General features: G+C 41.9%; 1 protein-coding gene across 1 annotated transcript in view; it reads right to left on the minus strand.

Moving 5' to 3' along the window:
* Positions 1 to 15644, minus strand: part of LOC134359358 (copine-8) — a 338437-nt gene that overhangs the window by 212349 nt on the left and 110444 nt on the right. The window lies entirely within an intron of this gene.

Genomic DNA, 15644 nt, shown 5'->3' on the forward strand with positions numbered 1-15644 from the left:
TCTTGATTTCAGATACAAACACGCTACTTGATGCTGAGAGTTGTCCGTTAATTTCAACTATTCCTTAAACTCATCATGTCACACTATCTATGTACTTTTCAGACAATCTCTTCAGGCTGCAATTAATCTACTTACAATCAAATTACTTTTTAAAAAAATACAAAATTTCTTTGATTGCAGTATTCCCACTCCAAATGCAGCGTGGATCTACCAATCACAAAATGATCAGGCTCAGTCATGGGTGAAAATACAGCACAGTCCATCATAGGAACACTATGGTATCAAATTCACCCAGTCTGAACTTGCAGAAAATTCACCCAGTCTAAACCTGCAGAAAATTCTGCAGTGCTTTAATTGACCTTTCAAAAGCAGAAATAGGAAGATGACTTGTGAACTATGATCACAATTATGTTTGTGCTGGCTAAAAGTTACTTCTATGCCATTTTTCTTTTCTTAAATCATACATGCGAGGTCAGTTCATTCTACCCAGTGAGCATTTCGTCTCTAACCCAACCAAGAAATTGATGATAAATTGTATTCTTGGGCCACTGCAGGTCTCTATGGTAACAGTGCTCCCACAGTACTATTAAATATTTGCCTTCAGAATTCTGCCCCACAGGTGAAGGAATGGCCACATATTTGCACATCAAAATCGAGTGCAATTTGCTATCCTTGCTCTTCCTGGATAGATGCAGCAAGACAGAAGGGATGACAGTAGCTATATTGCATTAGGAGTTCGAAAAGATTTAGTTTGTCACCTGAAATGCTTGAAAACTTCTATAAATGTACCATTAGATTATGAGGACACTCAGTCCTCGTTTAATGTCATTTAGAAATGCATACATTTAAAAATGATACAATGTTCCTCTGGTATGATATCACAGAAACACAAGACAGACCAAGACTGAAACTGACAAAAACCACATAATTATAACATATAGTTACAACAGTGCAAAGCAATACCGTAATTTGATTAGAGCAGACCATGGGCACAGTAAAAAAAAAGTCTCAAAGTCCCAATAGCCCATCATCTCACGCAGATGGTAGAAGGAAGAAAATTCTCCCTGCCATGAGCTTCCAGCGCCGCAAACTTGCACCCGACCACAGTCCGACTCTGAGCCCGTCCGAAAACTTTGAGCCTCCGACCAGCCCTCCGACATCAAGCACCGAGCACCATCTCTGCCGAGTGCTTCGACCCCGGTCCTGGCCACCAGGCAACAGGCAAAGCCGAGGATTCGGGGCCTTGCCCTTCGGAGATTTCGGATCACACAGTAGCAGCGGTAGCGAAGCAGGCATTTCAGAATGGAGAACATTCTGACAAACTGCATCACTGTCTGATTTAGGGGTGGGAGGGGGCTACTGCACAGGACCGAAAGAGCTACAGAAAGTTGCAAAATTAGTCAGCTCTATCTTGGGTACTAGCCTCCATAGTATCCAAGATACCTTCAAGGAGCGGTGCCTCAGAAAGGCGGCATCCATTATTAAGGACCCCCATCACCCAAGGCAAACCTCTTGCCACTGTTACCATCAGAAAGAAAGTACAGAAGCCTGAAGGCACACACTCAGTGCTTCAGGAACAGCTTCTTTCTCTCTGCCATATGATGCCTAAATGGACATGAAGACTACCTCACTTTTTATTCCGTCTAGCGGAATTAGTCCTTACTCTTAATAATTTCTCCTTTGGCACTGCTCCGTCTAGCGGAATTAGTCCTTACTCTTAATAATTTCTCCTTTGGCTCCTCCCACTTCCTCCAAACTAAAGGTGTAGCTATGGGCACCCGTATGGGTCCTAGCTATGCCTGCCTTTTTGTTGGCTTTGTGGAACAATCTATGTTCCGTGCCTATTCTGGTATCGGTCCCCCACTTTTCCTTCGCTATATCAACGACTGCATTGGCGCTGCTTCCTGCACGCATGCAGAACTAGTTGACTTTATTAACTTTGCCTCCAACTTTCACCCTGCCCCTCAAGTTTACCTGGTCCATTTCCGACACCTCCCTCCCCTTTCTAGATCTTTCTGTCTCTGTCTCTGGAGACAGCTTATCCACTGATGTCTACTATAAGCCTACTGACTCTCACAGCTATCTGGACTATTCCTCTTCTCACCCTGTCTCTTGCAAAAACGCCATCCCCTTCTCGCAATTCCTCTGTCTCCACCGCATCTGCTCTCAGGATGAGGCTTTTCATTCTAGGACGAGGGAGATGTCTTCCTTTTTTAAAGAAAGGGGCTTCCCTTCCTCCACTATCAACTCTGCTCTTAAACACATCTCCCCCATTTCACGTACATCTGCTCTCACTCCATCCTCCCGCCACCCCACTAGGAATAGGGTTCCCCTGGTCCTCACCTACCACCCCACCAGCCTCCGGGTCCAACATATTATTCTCCGTAACTTCCGCCACCTCCAACAGGATCCCACCACTAAGCACATCTTTCCCTCCCCCCCTCTCTCTGCATTCCGCAGGGATCGTTCCCTACGCAACTCCCTTGTCCATTCGTCCGCCCCATCCCTCCCCACTGATCTCCCTCCTGGCACTTATCCGTGTAAGTGGAACAAGTGCTACACATGCCCTTACACTTCCTCCCTTACCACCATTCAGGGCCCCAAACAGTCCTTCCAGGTGAGGCAACACTTTACCTGTGAGTCGACTGGGGTGATATACTGCGTCCGGTGCTCCCGATGTGGCCTTTTATATATTGGCGAGACCCGACGCAGACTGGGAGACCGCTTTGCTGAACATCTACGCTCTGTCCGCCAGAGAAAGCAGGATCTCCCAGTGGCCACACATTTTAATTCCACATCCCATTCCCATTCTGACATGTCTATCCACGGCCTCCTCTACTGTACAGATGAAGCCACACTCAGGTTGGAGGAACAACGCCTTATATTCCGTCTGGGTAGCCTCCAACCTGATGGCATGAACATCGACTTCTCTAACTTCCGCTAGGCCCCACCTCCCCCTCGTACCCCATCTGTTACTTATTTTTATGCACACATTCTTTCTCTCACTCTCCTTTTTCTCCCTCTGTCTCTCTGAATATACCTCTTGCCCATCCTCTGGGTCCCCCCCCCCTTGTCTTTCTTCCCGGACCTCCTGTCCCATGATCCTCTCGTATCCCCTTTTGCCTATCACCTGTCCAGCTCTTGGCTCCATCCCTCCCCCTCCTGTCTTCTCCTATCATTTTGGATCTCCCCCTCCCCCTCCAACTTTCAAATCCCTTACTCACTCTTCCTTCAGTTAGTCCTGACAAAGGGTCTCGGCCTGAAACGTCAACTGCACCTCTTCCTACAGATGCTGCTTGGCCTGCTGCGTTCACCAGCAACTTTGATGTGTGTTGCTCACTTTTTTTTTCCGTTTTGCTCTATTTTTAATTTAACACACACAGATACTTAGTGCAATTGAATTACTTTTCTGTGTTTTTTCTTCTCTATTATCATGCATTGCATTGAACTGCTACTGCTCAGTTAACAAGTTTCACGACACATGCGGGTGACAATAAACCTGATTCTGATTCTATAGTATTGAAGAAATCCTGTAGGATGACTGAATACACCTCAGAAATGTGGTGCTAACAGTGAAATGAACTTTTAAAATGCCAATTGTGTGGCAACTCCAATTGAGCAGGGTGCTTTGTTTCCATGTTGTCCAAATGTATAAACACTGGCAGTACGCACATCCAGGGCAGGGTATTCCATTTTTCATTTGCTGTTGTACCTTTCAGGCTTTGAAAAGTCTTTAGGAAGTCAGGAGGTGAATCATCCTTCCCGATATCAAGACTGACCTGTGAGAGTAACTACAGTATTGATCTAGCCTGCTCATTTTAGTTTCTGTATAATTGTGACCCACGTTATTGGTGGCAGGGCAGTTTGGCAATCACAATGCCACTGAGTACTAAAAGTGGACAGCATTCATCGAGTCATAGAAAAGGACAGCACAGAAACATGTCCTTCGGCCTATCTAGTCTAAGCCAAACCATTTAAGCTGCCTACTCCCATCGACCTGCACTGGGACCAGAGCCCTCCATACCAATACCATCCATGTACCTATCAGAACTTCTCTTAAAGTTGAAATTGAGCTCACATACACCACCTCAGAATCCTGAGCATCAATATCTCAAGATCTATTCTGGGCCCAACACACCGCTGCAAATAAGGGGGAGGCACACTTTGTTGTCTATGCTTAGCATTTGGGAGATTTGTATTGTGACCAAAGACTTTTGCAATTTGCTATAGATGTATGGTGGAGAGAATGATGACTGGCTGTATCATCTGCTGTTATAGAAGCTCCAATATGAAACACCACAATGGGTTTCCTTCACCACCACGAAGGCCACCTTCAAAAGGCAATGCCTCAAGAAGGCACCATCCATCATTAAGGACCCTCCGCATCTGGGACATGCCTTCTTCTCATTACTACCATCAGGAAGGAGATACAGGAGCCTGAAGACTGACACTCAACATTTAGAAACAGCTTCTTTCTCTCTGTCATCAGGTTTCTGAACCTTGTTATTCATTTTTTGCATTGTTTAATTCTGAAATGTATAAAATTTTGTCTTGCACCGTGCGCTGTCACAAAACAGGAACTTTCATGACATATGCCAGCGATAATAAATCTGATTTTGGACCTGGTGGAACCCAAATTAAGCGTTAGAACCACTGCCGGATACCAAGCAAACTGTTAATTGCAGTCATATTTTCTGTTCAAAAAAGCAGAACAAATTCATTCTGGTGAATCACCATTCCACCATCGCGCACTCACGCTTCCCGCCGCTGCCTGAAAGAAGCTTGCACGTTCTCCTTGTGACTATGTGGGTCTCCTCCCACAGTCCAAAGATGTAGCAGTTGGTAGGTTAATTGGTCTTTGTAAATAGTCCCCTGATTTGGCTAAGTAGGTTGCTAGGCAGCTTCCCTCAAAGGTCCAAAAGAGCCTGTTCTTCGCTGTATCTCAATAAGTAAATAAAAGTATACTTTAAATCATTGTGCCCAATCACTTGGCAACCAGTTTTCATCCATCATTATACTTTACCTGAGTAACATAAATTCAATTTGATTATTGACTGTCCATCACAAGTCTCATTTTCCCCACTTTATTTAAGAACATTCAGATTGGAGGATTGTGACTAGTGGTGTCCCACAAGGATCGGTTCTGGGACCTCTACTTTTCGTGATTTTTATTAACGACCTGGATGTGGGGGTAGAAGGGTGGGTTGGCAAGTTTGCAGACGACACAAAGGTTGGTGGTGTTGTAGATAGTGTAGAGGATTGTCAAAGATTGCACAGAGACATTGATAGGATGCAGAAGTGGGCTGAGAAGTGGCAGATGGAGTTCAACCCAGAGAAGTGTCAGGTGGTACACTTTGGAAGGACAAACTCCAAGGCAGAGTACAAAGTAAAGGGCAGGATACTTGGTAGTGTGGAGGAGCAGAGGGATCTCGGGGTACATGTCCACAGATCCCTGAAAGTTGCCTCACAGGTGGATAGGGTAGTTAAGAAAGCTTATGTGGTGTTAGCTTTCATAAGTTGAGGGATGGAGTTTAAGAGCTGCGATGTAATGATGCAGCTCTATAAAACTCTGGTTAGGCCACACTTGGAGTACTGTGTCCAGTTCTGGTCACCTCACTATAGGAAGGATGTGGAAGCATTGGAAAGGGTACAGAGGAGATTTACCAGGATGTTGCCAGGTTTAGAAAGTATGCATTATGATCAGAGATTAAGGGAGCTAGGGCTTTACTCTTTGGAGAGAAGGAGGATGAGAGGAGACATGATAGAGGTGTACAAGATAATAAGAGGAATAGATAGAGTGGATAGCCAGCGCCTCTTCCCCAGGGCACCACTGCTCAATACAAGAGGACATGGCTTTAAGGTAAGGGGTGGGAAGTTCAATGGGGGATATTAGAGGAAGGTTTTTTACTCAGAGAGTGGTTGGTGCGTGGAATGCACTGCCTGAGTCAGTGGTGGAGGCAGATACACTAGTGAAGTTTAAGAGACTACTAGACAGGTATCTGGAGGAATTTAAGGTGGGGGCTTATATGGGAGGCAGGGTTTGAGGGTCGGCACAACATTGTGGGCCAAAGGGCCTGTACTGTGCTGTACTATTCTATGTTCTATATTAACAGTAGCTTGAAACTCTTCCACAGTCATTGTAAACTGTCCCGAGATTAGACTGGGATTAAATCCAGGATTGCTGGGCGGCGTGGCTTGAAAGGCCAGAAGGGCCTACTCTGAGCTGTATGTCAATAAATAAATAAATTGTTAATTAATTAGTTAATTCTGTAAACATGTTGAGGATGCTGGTGTGCTGCCAAATTCCATAATTCCCCAAAATCCTCCTCATGGATGTTCAATTAGGCACTGGCAAGACCTCATTACAGCATTGCAGTAACAACGAAGAAGCAAGCTGAATTCTAGTGGCATAGGTAGAATGAATGCCACTGTTATCAGAACAGCATCTGGCCGAATGTGGCAACAGGAATTGGTACCCTTCCAGAACTTATTTGGAGGAAATCTCTTCTCATTTAATATTGAACTGTCTAGCAATTTAACAATGTAGGTATCATGGGAGGCGGTGTGGTTTAACACTGGGCTTCTTCAGCATGTAGGTGCAAAATGATACTGTGTTTTCAGAGAGTACTAACAGACAGAATGTAAATAAAAAGGGGGAGCCATGGAAAGTCTATGTGATAACACAGAGAACAGTAATTAACATAGGCTTACGCAAATAAAACTCAGTGAGGCGTTTTATGTTTAACGAAACCCATAACACAATTTATTGAACTCCAACTCCAAACTAGGGCATGCTAAAAACCTTTTACATAATCACGTCAGACCAGCCTCTTAAAGCGAAACCCCAACTAAATGTTGGTGGTTGTGAATTATGTGCATTACTTCCAATGACGTTACCCTACAGTAATGTCAATGAGTGAAGAAGAAACCATTCCTGGTGATTCTCCAGTCAAATAAAAAAGAAACAAGCTGAGGCTGTCCCACCAACTGGATGACAGTCTTTGCACTTTGGAGATTGGCACTGTCAATCATATCAAAAGCTCAAATCTGACCAATAAAATCAAGGAGAGACAAGATAAATTTGACACAAATTTCAGAGAATTTTGTTTGTGTTTGATCAGACTCCCTTTCAGTCTGGAGATCACTCAAAAGGGAGGTCACTCTCCCTTCTGAAGTCAGCTCCTTCCCTCTCCACCTTATCCCCAGGCTCATAATTCAACAACGTTCTTTCTTCAAAGCATCCATCTCAATCCGCATGGTAACAGATGACTTGCGAACATCACACTCTTTCCCACCCAAGATTATTATTATGATAGCAGCACTTTTCCTCCCAAAATCTAATATGGTTTATTGAAATCGCCTCTCATTCTTCTAATCTCTGGTGAGCATATCACCAGTCTGCTTAGCCAAACCTCAAAATTCAACCTCAATTCAGGAATCAATCTGGTGAGCCTTTGCTGCACTCCTCTGTCTCAAGTATATTATTCTTCCTTTGGTGGGGAGACTAGACCTGTGCACCATATTCTATATGTGGACTCTCACAGGGGACCTATACAATTTCAGTTTGTTGACCTTTGTCTTTTATTGCAAGGAGATTTGAATACAATGTGACATTATCTTCCCAAATTGTTCATCATACTTACACAGTAACTTTTAATAATTTATGTGCAAGGACATACAACTACTTCTATACATCCTTTCAGCTCTCATTATTAAACTGAAGTACATAATTTACATTTTTCTACATTATAATCTATCTGCCAATTCCTTACCCATCATTTAGCCTAATTGCAATCCCTCATTGATGTTCCACCATAACTACGACAAACTGCACCACCAGCCAGGCTTGTGTCGATTATAAATCACCAGATAGTACACATACAATTCAACACTGATCCCTGAAGCACCCCATAGATGATAGCTCCCACAACCCAAAATCGACTTGTTTACTCTGACTCTTGAATCTTTAATCCATGCCATTAGTTTAACCCAAATCTCCTTTGTTCTAATTTGGTCCAATAATGTTTTGTGTCTCACTTTATTGGACTTTCAGAAGAGCTTCAATTGTAGTAGGTATGTTGAACAGGATCTCCCTCTCAAAGATCCATGTTGGCTCTGTTCAATCCTGTTATCCTCCAAGCACTGTTATCACTTCCTTGTACACGAGATTCCAGAATTTCCCCTACTATTGTTATCAGGTTAAACTAGTATGTAGTTCTTCATCTTCTCACTCTCCCCTTTCTTAAAATAGTAGGATTACATTTTCTATCTTCCAAATGTCTGCAGAGTCCTTAAAGAAACATAAAATGAAATGTCAACCATAAAGCCATAAACCATAAGACAAAAGAGCAGAATTACGCTATTTGGCCCATTAAGTCTGCTCCATCATTCCATCATGGCTGTTTATTATCTGTCTTGACCCCATTCTCCTGCCTTCTACCTTTGATGCCCTTACTAATCAAGAACCTATCAACCTCTGTTTTAAACATACCAGTAACTTGGCCTCCACAGTCATCTGTGGCAATGAATTCCACAGATTGATCACCCTATAGCTAAAGAAATTTCTCCACACATCTTTTCTAAATGGTTGTCCCTCTATTCTAAGGCTGCTCCCCCTGGTCCTCGCCTCCTCCACTGTTCGAAACATCTTCTCCACATACACTCTATCTAGGGCTTTCAATATTCCATACATTTCAATAAGGTCTCCCTTCATTCTTATAAACTCCAATGAGTACAGACCCAGAGCCATCAAACACTTCTCATTCATTAATCCTTTCATCCCTGGCGTCATTCACGTGAACCTCCTCTGGACCCTCTCCAAAACCAGCACATCTTTTCTAAGATAAGGGCCCAAAACTGCTCACAATACTCTAAATGCGATCCGACCAATGCCTTGTAAAACTTCAGCATTACATCACCGCTTATATATTCTAGTCCTCTTGAAATGCAAGCCTATTGCTCCTCAAGAAACATTTTAAGATTTTCTTTTTGTCCAGGGATCCTGCATTGATGCATCAACTCACATTATTACCCCAGCATGGAAATTTCACTTCTCAAAAAGTCACTGGAACTCTTAACCCCACACCACTTATACTCCTGTCAACCTCCTTGACAGACATGCACTATCCCAGTGCAGTGCTTACTTCCTCAAGGGAAGGTACTGAGCTCAAAGCTTAGGCCACTTATCCCCCTTCAAAGCAGCCATCATAAAAGTCCACCTGCAATTACAGAGGTCTGCAACTTTGCTTGACTCAATTACTGCAGCTGCTCTCATGGAAAGAAACATCTGCCTTTACATTATTCTCAGCTTAGTTATATTCTCTCTCCACCCCCAACTCATGCCTCTGCAAAGGGATTAAGCAACAATGTTTCACACTGGCCAGGAGTGCTTCATAGCGATGTGGAAACTTATTGTGTCCTCAGTGGATCTGAATATCATAGACATGGAAACTATAGGTCGTGTGGATTTGAGGTCTAGAATTGGACTCAGTCCCTACCATTCAGACCCATGCTCTTTTATAACCTTAACAATTACAGAACGGAAACAGGCCATCTCGGCCCTTCTAGTCCGTGCCGAATTCTTACTCTCACCTAGTCCCACCGACCTGCACTCAGCCCATAACCTTCCATTCTTTTCCTGTCCATATAGCTATCCAATTTAACTTTAAATGACAACATCGAACCTGCCTCAACCACTTCTGCTGGAAGCTCGTTCCACACAGCTACCACTCTCTGAGTAAAGAAGTTCCCCCTCGTGTTACCCCTAAACTTTTGTCCCCTAACTCTCAACTCATGTCCTCTTGTTTGAATATCCCCCACTCTCAATGGAAAAAGCCTATCCAAGTCAACTCTATCTATCCCCCTCATAATTTTAAATACCTCTAACAAGTCCCCCCTCAACCTTCTATGCTCCAAAGAATAAAGACCCAACTTGTTCAACCTTTCTCTGTAACTTAGGTGATGAAACCCAGGTAACATTCTAGTAAATCTTCTCTGTACTCTCTCTATTTTGTTGACATCTTTCCTATAATTCGGTGACCAGAACTGTACACAATACTCCAAATTTGGCCTTACCAATGCCTTGTACAATTTCAACATTACATCCCAACTCCTATACTCTATGCTCTGATTTATAAGAGCCAGCATACCAAAAGCTTTCTTCACCAACCTATCCATGAGATTCCACCTTCAGGGAACTATGCACCATTATTCCTAGATCTCTCTGTTCTACTGCATTCTTCAATGCCCTACCATTTACCATGTATGTCCTATTTTGATTAGTCCTACCAAAATGTAGCACCTCACATTTATCAGCATTAAACTCCATCTGCCATCTTTCAGCCCACTCTTCTAACTGGCCTAAATCTCTCTGCAAGCTTTGAAAACCTTCTTCATTATCTGCAATTCCACCTATCTTAGTATCATCTGCATACTTACTAATCCAATTTACCACCCCATCATCCCGATCATTAATGTATATGACAAACAACATTGGACCCAGTACAGGTCCCTGAGGCACACCACTAGTCACCGGCCTCCAATCTGACAAACAGTTATCCACCACTACTCCCTGGCGTCTCCCATCCAGCCACTGCTGAATCCATTTTCACTACTTTAATAAGTAGTATTTTGCTGCCATCGGGGACGTGATACAGGATCTATAGGTCCCACACCACTAGATTCAAGAAGGTTACACTACATCAGGTTTCTGAACCAGCATGGATAACTTCATTCACTACGACTCTGATCTGATTCCACAACCTCTTGACACACTTTCAAGGACTCTACAACTCGTGTTCTCAGTATGTACCATTTATTTATTTATTTATTTGTTTGCCCGTTTATTTATTCATTGAAATATTTATTTATTCCATTTTTATAGCACAGTTTGTCTTCTTTTGCACATAGGTTATTTGTCAGCCTTTCATTGATTCTATTGTATTTCTCTGTTCTGCTTGCAAGAGAATGAATCTCGAGGTAGATTGTTTATTTATTTATTTATTTACAGCTACTGCGTAGAGTAAGCTCTTCCAGCCCTTCGAGCAACCCACTGATTTAACCCCAGTCTAATCACAGGTCACTTTACAAAGACCAATTCACCTACAAACTGGTACATCTTTGGACTGGGAGAGGAAACCAGAGCACTTGGAGGAAACCCGCACATTCATGAGGACATACAGACTTTGATAATAAAATTACCTTTAACTTTGAGCCTATCAGGCATAAAACTGGCCATAAAGGAAGAGTTGATTAAAATGGACCCAGCATTATATGGCCTTTGCTGAGTCCAAGGCATCAGTAGATATTCTCCTTAGCAATCATTCCAATCCATCCAGTCTCAGTTCCTTATTTAAGAGAGCTTAATCCAACCCTTTACCCAAACTCAAGCCCTGCAGCAACCCTATGGATGTACACACGTACTGTAGTGATCATGTGATGGGCCCTACTGAAGGGGGAGGCCATGTCAGGAAAGTAGGTCTTCAAGCAGAACCAGATGCCCTACTCCTAGAAACATAAAAAGACACCTTCAAGTGTTTGAGACATCCCAGAAAACAGCTGGAATTAATCAAATTCAAAAACAAAATCTGTAAAAATTATTAATCATTAATGTTTTAAACTAACCTTTGATTACTTTTACAGATTATTTTGATTACAAACACTATTTCAACTAGCACATAAAGCTGTGCTCAACAGTGCCTGTGTTTTCCCCTAGTAACAATCAACAGACTTTACTATGCACCCAGATATGTATTTCACTCATTATTGAGGAAATAACAGGGACGCATCATAGTGGCATTTCCTTTGCCCTTATACAATTGTTCACCTGCTCTTCTTCCCACAAGAGAAATTTGCAGGAGACAGCTCAAAAATGGTGTCTTTTATGATCAAGACTATCAACTAAAAGCACTACAAAGGCTTGCAAACTGAACAGTTTTATGTTTCTGACAATGCCAGATTGCCATTGTTCTGAATATTCAAGATTGATGTGGTTTTACATTGTCCCTCTTTCCAGGACGCAAAAGAAAACATCACAGCAATTATGTAGAATGTGTGCATAGAATAAATAAGCCCACAGATTTAATTACTGCAAATTTTCACGCCACATTTTTACAAACAGAATATATTAATTTTGAAGATAAGCTCCTAAAAGACAATACTGCACGTTCACTTGATAGCAAATCAATTGTGTAAAAATAAGCAGAAGCTATTTTTAAACTATATTGAATTTACGGCTAACTAAAATTAAACAAATGCAAAGCGTAATTCAGATCAAAATACTGTTCTGCTTTAAAAATTGATCAATCTGAAATTAATCCAAATCCAATGTTAGCATTCTGCTCTCCTAGTGTTCAGCTCCACTTTTGCTCACTAGATGTAGTCTTGACTAATGAGTTGGAAGGCCATGAGTTCAAAGCTAATGACCGATTTGCTCAAGAACTTCAATGCTCTTTTATTCTCCGGAGAAAATGTTAAATTTAGGTAATGGCTAACTTGTTCAATCTAATGTTAAAAAAAGACATCATAACCAGAAGATAAGATATTTGTCCAACATCCTAGTCACTATTTGTCACTCAAATAATATCACAAATAAAAGCAAATCTTTTGGTGATTTATCTTGTTTGCTGTTTATTAGAATCTTGCTGTGAGCAATTGGCTACTGCACCTTCCTGCAAACAATATTAACACTTCTAAAGAATGTGTGAAGGATGCTCTTCACAGTCAATTGTCAAGGATTACTTGCTAAAACTTGAGACTGCAAACTGTATCTGCTGCAAGGCAATGTAAACTGTAGGTAGAAGTATTAAATTATAAAACAAGAGTAAATACAGATCAAAACACACAACATAAAACTGCTGGAGGATCTCAGCAGTTCAGGCGGATTCTGTGGAAATGAACATACAGTCGATGTTTAGGATTGACATCCTTCCTCATAGAGCTAATCACTGACAAACCTGTGGACTTCAATGCAAGCAATTATAAGGAGCCAGGGAATCCACATACTTAGTTTGTTAAACTAAGTGGGCAGGTTAAGAAAAACACGAACATTTATTTCTGGAGAACAACACTTAAAAGGCAATAAAAATTAAGCTATAACTAAACAAAGCCCTGGAATAGTTCCTGACACCATAACCTTTAGAAGAATACAATGTTCGGGAGTGCAATGTAATTATTCAAAGAGTTAAGTTGCAAGGAGGGAGTACAGAAGCTAGAGGTTATATTTGCTAAAATTATAATGTTACAAAAAGATAATTTACAAAACTGTTACAAAAAGGACATTCATGAACGCCCATTTGAGTTAGTGACGGCACCTGCAAGCAATGCAGCTGGGTCTAATCACTTTTGCGTACAGCTCTTCCATTCTTTAACGTGCTAATCAAATTCCATTTTGAAAGCCACAATAGCATCTACTTCCACCATACCATCTGATACTTCAATCCAGATGCTAATTATGGAATATATAAACAGTTTTCCTCCAAGTTATCTACACAAAAGTTGCTGGTGAACGCAGCAGGCCAGGCAACATCTCTAGGAAGAGGTACAGTCGACATTTCAGGCCGAGACCCTTCATCAGGACTAACTGAAAGAATCTCTTCCTTTACCATTCTGCTTTATTTCATATCCTCTAATTCTCAACTCTTATGAATGGAATGAGCTTCAATCTACTTTGTAGTCCCCATACTGTTTTAACCTTGAGCACATCTCTTCTCAAAATACTCTAGTCCAAAAAGAATACCAACTTCTCCAGCCTTTTTCGGAATACAACTCCCTCATCCCCATTCTTGAATATATCTCCCCATCCGTATTCTTGTACATTTCTTCTCCTCCTCCCAACAACTTTCACATCCTTCCAAAAGTGATCAAAATTGAGGACAATATTATGAATATGGCCTAAACCAGCTTTACATAAAGTGTTATGATAAGCTTGTCTGTGCTTTTCTATTTGCCAGGAACTCATACGTAGGGCCACATGGTATAAAACTGACCCTTCATCACATCAAGTCCACTATGACTATCAAGCACTTGTATACATTAATTTTACTCACCCATTTTCTCATCATTTCCTCCCAGATGCCACAACTTGCCTAGAGACTAGGGGCAATTTGCAACAGCCATTTATCCTACCAACCCACGCATCCATGGGGTGTGAGAGGACAGTTACAAGGAGAACATACAAACTACACACAGATACCATTGTAGCTGAGAATTGAACCTAGGTAACTAGAACTGTGAGACAGCAGTGCTCTACAATTTTCCTTAAAGGTGCGCCTCAAGGCTCTGTACTGGGTCTAATATTGTTTGTCATATACATTAATGATCTGGTTGATGGGGTGGTAAATTGGTGGTCAACAATATAGAGAGAGCACAGTGAAGATTTACTAGAATGTTACCTGGGTTTTAGCACCTGAGTTACAGAGAAAGGTTTAACAAGTTGCGTCTTTATTCTTTGGAGCGTAGAAGGTTGAGGGGGGACTTGATAGAGTTATTTAAAATTATGAGGGGGATAGATAGAGTTGAAGTGGATAGGCTTTTTCCATTGAGAGTAGGGGAGATTCAAACAAGAGGACATGAGTTGAGAGTTCTTCATTCTTCTTCACCCAGAGTGGTGGCTGTGTGGAACGAGCTTCCAGTAGAAGTGGTAGAGGCAGGTTTGATATTGTTATTTAAAGAAAAATTGGATAGGTATATGGACAGGAAAGGAATGGAGGGTTATGGGCTGAATGCAGGTCGGTGGGACTAGATGAGAGTAAGCAGTCAGACAGGCTGATGTTGATCAACAACTTGTTAGAGAGGGGGACAGACAGGAGATTATGTGGCTCCAGAAGAGACGCCAGGATGGTGTGTTGCCTCCCAGGTGACAGGGCCAAGGATATCTCTGGACAGATGCGCACAGCCTAAGGTTGTCATGCATGTCGGTACAAAGGACAAAAAGGTAGAAAAGGGGATGAGATGCGGCAGAATGAGTCTAGGGAGTTAGGTAAGAAGTAAGAAGCAAACCAAAGGTAGTGATAGCTAGATTACTCCAGTGCCATGTGCTAGTGAGGACAGAAATAGATATGTGTCAGTGAAATTAAACCTGATTCTGATTCTGATTCTGGGAGATTTTAATTTCCCCAGCATTTTCTGGACTACTCGGGGCCAGCGCAGAATGGAATTTGTGAAATGTGCCCAGGAAAGTTTCATGAGTCAATATTTAGAGGGTGTAGTTGAGAGGGTACAGTACTGGATCTTTTATTAAAGAATTAGGCAGGGCAGGTAACTAAAGCAGCAACAAGGGAGAACTTTGCCACTAGTGACATAATTCTATTTGTTTTAAGGTAGTGATAAAAAAGGATACGACGGGTCCTCTGGTTAGGGTACCAAACTGGAGCAGAACTAATTTGATGGGAAATTAGGTGAGATCTAATAGAGATCAATTGGGTAAACAGGTTTAAAGGGAAAGGAATAAATGGCAAGTGGAACGTGATATCAAGAATCCAGGAGCACCATATTCCTGCTGGGGTAGTGTAAACCTGACAAGTTCAGGAAAACGTGGTTGACAAGAGATATTGTGGCTCTGGTCAAGAGAAAAAACAGCAATATTTTGGGTTTAGAAGGTGAATCACTTGATGTCCATAAAAAGTTTAAGAATACACTTAAAGATG

This window comes from Mobula hypostoma, chromosome 20, assembly GCF_963921235.1.
Source record: "Mobula hypostoma chromosome 20, sMobHyp1.1, whole genome shotgun sequence".
NCBI lineage: Eukaryota > Metazoa > Chordata > Chondrichthyes > Myliobatiformes > Myliobatidae > Mobula > Mobula hypostoma.